General features: G+C 45.4%; 1 long non-coding RNA gene across 1 annotated transcript; it reads left to right on the top strand.

The window, feature by feature from the left end:
- Nucleotides 1–909: 909 nt before the first annotated feature.
- Nucleotides 910–5,334, top strand: LOC104913405. Its single transcript, XR_795365.2, has 4 exons — nt 910–1,001; nt 1,269–1,417; nt 2,717–2,889; nt 3,826–5,334. It is a non-coding gene; the product is annotated as an uncharacterized LOC104913405 (long non-coding RNA).
- The last annotated feature ends 288 nt before the right edge of the window (nt 5,335–5,622 follow it).

The raw sequence follows: 5,622 nt of genomic DNA, 5'->3' as shown, positions 1-5,622 counted from the left end.
GCCCCTGGAAAAACAGCTCCTTGGAAATTACAGTAATTGTTTTATTCTCTTTGATCTCCACTAATAAAGCTATGGACTATCACTCAGCAGGAGCTGTTTCTCTTAGTTAGGATCTTTCCAACTGTACTTACATTAGGAAGACTCTGGGGAAATTTCAGTAAATGCACTTGAAAAGAGCTCTGCAAAACTGCTTAGACTTTCTGTGAAAAATATTTCCCCTGCATTTGTTCACTGGCTGTTCAGAACACTTCTCAGCTTGTTTGTTTTTCCCTTTATTGCAGTTGTTGGACTGAGGTGAAAGCTAGAGGAAAGAGTTGTGACTCCGTGTCAAGAGATCTTATGGCAGCCAAAGAACAGAGTGAAAATTTCTGCATCCCAGACAAGTCACTGTGGAAATCACACTTGCGAAATGCAGCTCTTGCTCTGCATATTTTACTGTCCAACCTCAGTAGGGAAGACGGAGGAGTGATGAATGTGCACTGATCCTCCAGCAGGAAACCCTTCATTTCTAAGGTGTGATATAAGAGCCCCCAGCATCCATAACCACATCCCATTAGAGAAAACATCATTTAGTTCCCTATGCAGGCAGCATGGGCCTGACTTAAAAGTAGCAGGACACCTCACCCTCATGGATATCAGTGTAAATTGAGGCTCCTACATTTGAAAGTCCCATTGCACAATTTTATGCATGCAAATGGTTGAGACTGTTACCCTTTGGTTGTGGTGGGAAGGTCACTGGCAAGGACTGGGAAAGCTGGTGGGTCAGCACATCACTTGTCCAAGTTATGGCTTGTGAGGTGAACTAGATTTTGTATTTAGTGTGCAGGCAAGCAATGAGTCAGCTCTGGGAGCACAGGTGAAGACAATTCTCCTGTGCTACTGGAAGGGGTGGAGCCCAGATGCACCTCTCCTAGATCCCATTTAAGAGCTTACTACCACTAAGGAAGGATCTCTTTTAGAGATGCTCCTCTTGAAGTCTTCTCAGTGAGCACAGCACAAGAGTAAGCTTTCCATCCATTCTTCTCTAGTGTGATAACCTGTTTAGCCTAACTTTCCTGTTTATTTCTTAATTATAACATCTGTATATTCAGTGACTGCACAGATGCCCTTCTGCTGCTTCTTGCTGTTGGAGAGGAGGGTGGCAGTGGCCTCCACACCAAGCATGGAAGGTCCAATCGGTATCCATGTACCTGCCTGTTGCATAATGAGCATTTGAAAACTAGAGTTATTGCACCAGCTGCTCTCTCGTTGTTTCTTTTTCCCTCCAGCTAGAAACTCTAAAGCTCAGAGGACCAACTGCATAGCCCTACAGTTGTATTTACTGCACCTGGCAACCTGCCACAGGCACAGAGAGGGTGGTGCATTCTACTGAGTGATGGAGAAACGTCACCCCTAATGAAGGCAGAGAGCAGGACTGGTAAGGAATAAAAAGTCCCTTCCTTTAAACTAGTTTTAATCTTTCTATGGCTGGAAATGGAAGATCAGTAATTAAAGCTTAACTGAAAGAGATCAGAAAGCTTTTGAAGTTAATAAAACCTGTAATGCGCACCAAGGATGATCATATTTAAAGCACATGCGGGCTGAAGTCACTGATGGGACTTGGAACCCATGCTCTCTCCATACTGATGTATGGGGTTCCTCTGCTATAATTCCTGTCCCAGGTTTGCCCTGGGCTGTCCCATCAGGTAACACACAAATGTGATTCCTAGCTCAATCAGTCACCTGGGCTGTGTGTTCTCTTCTGCTTTGGTCCAGGTGGCAGTGGTTTGCTCAGCTGTTTTCTAATGATGGGACCATCAGTGCAGGAGGTGCCTCCAGTAGCTCAAGCATCTCAAGCTGAATCAATCAACAATGCTGAAAGAAATAAAAATGGAGAATTCTCCCTCTGCAATGCTTCAGCATGTGCTCAGGGCACTGCCCTGCATGTAGCACAACTCTGGGCTCTCAGAAATTTAGCAAAGGCATTTCTTTTCCAATTTAAATAGCTTCTGGACAGAATCAATGCTCTTTTCTCATCTCCAGAGCTGACATTTGGGAGAGGGTAGAGAGAGAGAGAGGTTCCACCTCTCCCCTGGTACTCCTGAGAAGCCAGTGAGAGCTGAGACTTCATCTGCATGGAAATGATGGTAGAGAAAGGGCCAGGAGCAGCCACTGGGTCTGGCTGTGCTCCACTGGGGGGAGGCTGGAAAGAAGAGGATGCTTTAGCCCTTGACTGCCCTTATTCCAGCATTGGGGGGGGAGAAACAAAACAAAACAAAACAAAAAAAACACTAAACCATGGCAGAAGACTGCCTGGGAGGTAGGGCTTTTTGTATTAACTCAGCAGATCATTTATTTATTTATTTATACTGCAAATGAGCTTTCTTTAAAGGTCACTTTTTTTTCAACATCTGTGCTGGGAAAATGCTTTTAAGTTTCATCTGCTTTGTGTGTGTGCATTTTCTAAGCCTTGAGTTTACTTATTGGAAAATGGTCTTGGATCATGTTGGTGTTAGCAATTGGGTTTTAGTTGTCAAGTGCATGCAAGAAAGGCACTTTAACTCTTTATATGCCCAATTTCTTTTTCATTGGATTCTCAATACCATGCCTCTAGACCTCAGCCTGTCACCCAAACCCTGCCTGCTGCACCTTTCATTCCTCTTGCCACCCATCCTCTACCTGCATCTGGGACCCTGATACTCTTTGTTTCTTCTTCTGTCTCTGCCCTGACATACAGAAAGTGTTACATGGGCTCTCTCAACTTGTGCTTGATTGCTGATGAGCTGCTTTGTCTGCCTCCTGCTACTGCCTCTGCTCTGCGGGAGCCTGCATGGTTGGAGGAGAGTCTGCAGCCTGATGTTGTGCTCCTGGCTGCAGTCAGCCCATAGCTTATGGGTGTTCATGGGCAAGGTAAAGCCTTACAAAATTTGATAGCAAATCCAAACTGTTATTACGTCCTTTAATGTCATAGTATTTTGGAGAAAGAAAGCTCTATGCTGCCAAATAACACCAAGAGGAGAACATTCTTGTCGGGATGCAGCAATTCAGTTTGCAGCCTTAAATCCTTATTAGGGATTAGCTCTCTGGCCAAAACCTGTTTCCTGAGGATTTTGAGAGACAAACATTTTCAAAGGGTGCCCAAGAAAGCTCATATTATTCAAATTTTGTCCACTCTCAGCCAAAACTTCAAGCAGGAATTATCATGAAATGTGTGGGTTTAGAGGTGCTCAGGAAGATGTAGAGCAGAAGCTCACGTGGAATGCACCTGGTAGTCTTTTCTCAGGGCATCATCAGTTGTCCCAAACCTATTTGCTTGATTCCCCAAAACCAATTTTCTTTGCAGGAGCTCTGGGCCAGGATAAGCATTGCTCCCCATATCACGTGTCATATGTTCTTGTGCAGAATTCCTTTATCAAAAAAAAAAAAAGCCTTAACAATTGGCTTCCCTGAATGTATTGCACAAACTCTGTATTTACTGATTACAAAGCAGCACTAGATCAGAAGGAGACTCCCAGGATGCTCCATATGCGAGTGTGTCACATAGCTCGTTTATATTTATCAGCTTCTGTCTTCAAACTAGTGAGATTTTTTGCTTCGTTAATCACGTTGCGAGGTTGTTCCCAAACCTCGTGCCTCTGATGGCTAGAATTACATTTCTGATTTCCATCTTTATTTATAGCCAGTTGATTCATGTTGCCGCATAGTCAATACTAGAAATACAAAAATAAAAAAATGACATTTAACAATCTGTCTAGACTGAGGACAAGGAACAAGTAAAAAATGCACATTCTTATTGTTAGCTAAGATTACGATGGTGCTTTTTGCTAACAGCAATTTGTGTTTCAGGAGCTGGTGAGCAGCCTATGAGGATGTCACTTTATGAAACCAACTGCTTCCCCATCAGCAGAGTTCCATGCAATTCGTAGCCCAGTGCAAACGCATCCAAGGTAGCATCTGGACCTGTATCTACTGAATGCTTTGTCTTTGAGGGGCTGGAAGCTGTTGGTGCAGCCTCCTTTGTTTGTGTGCTTGTAGAAATAGAGATTGGCTCTTCTTTCCTGGATTGTATGGCAATAAAGTTCACATTACAGCCAAATTCCAGATGCACAGAAACTCTATTGTCTCCAGGAGATGCTGTCCATCCCATCTCCTTGAAAGCCAAAAGACTACATCTGAAAGTATTTCATCTTCAAAAGAGTCTGCCTCCCACAAGAATCCGTCTATTTGGAGCTATGAAAAGGTAGTTGTTTGTTAGTGTTTCCTAGCAATGGCATAAGTATCTTCAGGAAGAGCGCTGAAGAATTGCATTCCACAAAGAGGTATTAAGAGGGTATCTCATCGCTCTCCTCTAGTGGAGGAAATGCAGTGTAAAACTGCACAGCTTGCGTTGCCAGCACTGAGCTGTAATCAAGCTCTCACCATCCGTGTGATTCAAGGTGTCTCCTGGTGCTCACACTTCCCAGGCATGGCTCAGGCTGCTCTGCAAGCTAGAGCAGCTCACAGACCGGTGATGCCAAAGGGCTGGCAATGGCTCATCAGGAGGGGAAGAAAACATCACTGCATTCATGTTCCTTTTGTTCAGATGCTGCACCAGCAGAGGCTTCTGCTGTGCATGATCTCTATGGTGTGTGATCTTTACATGGAAATACTGCTCCTTGTGCTGCTCATGGGTCCTTTCCAAGTCCTGTGGAGCACAAAGGCTGGAGGTGGCTGCTGCAGCACACAGGAGCATAGGAAACCTGATTTTCTCTGAGCCAATGGAGACAGGCTTGTCCTTCTGCCTGGATTCCCTTGCAGCATCACTGGCTTGAAACCTTTAATGCTTTGCCCTCCCTCCATTGCCAGGCAGCTACCTGTGTGCAGCTGTTGCGTTCATCACAGGCACAGGCTCTGTGTCTCCTCTTGGCTTGGAGGAGGCAGGGAGCACAGTGGGGGCTGAGCACAGAGCCAGCTTCTGGCCACCACCTCCTGCAGGGACTGGGGTGTCCCATATGGCTGTGAGCTGTTCTCCATTGCCATGAGCACCGTGCTCACCTGGCTCACAGGCAGCAGTCCCAAAGCTGGCACACTGCTGCTGGCAATGCTCCACTATCTCATACATGCTGCATTTTTTTCCCTTGGCACATATACGTATCTGTAGTATGGCATATGTTTCTTTTTTTCATTTGATTACAAGAGGCATCAGAAGTTGTATATTGATTTATTGCCTACAGAATATGGCTGCAAGATCCCACTGAATCTGCTAAGTCCATAGCTCCAGCCCCTTCATGGGTTGCAAATGGAGAATGCTGTGGATTCTCAGGGTCCCCCATCTCCAGCCACAGAATTAATGCAATAATCTGTGTCACAGCTGGAAGGCAGAACCACCTCTGCCACAGTCTGTACCCACTAAATAAATAAATAAATAAATAGTGGGGAAAAGCAAAGAAAACTTAGGGCTGAAAGAGAAGTGAAATGGGGGGAGAAGGAAAGACTGCAGCCTGGCAGAAAGAGCGGTGGGTTCATATGCAGTCACTGACTGCATCTTGCAGAAGAGGTTTGGGGCTCTGTTTCTTCAGCCAGGATCAGCTGGGCTCTATGGGCTTTGCACCGCTCAGCGGTGCTGGAAGCTGGAGCTCTTTGCAGCGCTCTCAGCCCGGATTG

Source organism: Meleagris gallopavo, chromosome 16 (genome assembly GCF_000146605.3).
Source record: "Meleagris gallopavo isolate NT-WF06-2002-E0010 breed Aviagen turkey brand Nicholas breeding stock chromosome 16, Turkey_5.1, whole genome shotgun sequence".
In the NCBI taxonomy this organism is placed as follows: Eukaryota; Metazoa; Chordata; class Aves; order Galliformes; family Phasianidae; genus Meleagris; species Meleagris gallopavo.
Note: the sequence above shows the minus strand (reverse complement) of the source record. Positions and strands in the feature narration are given on the sequence as shown.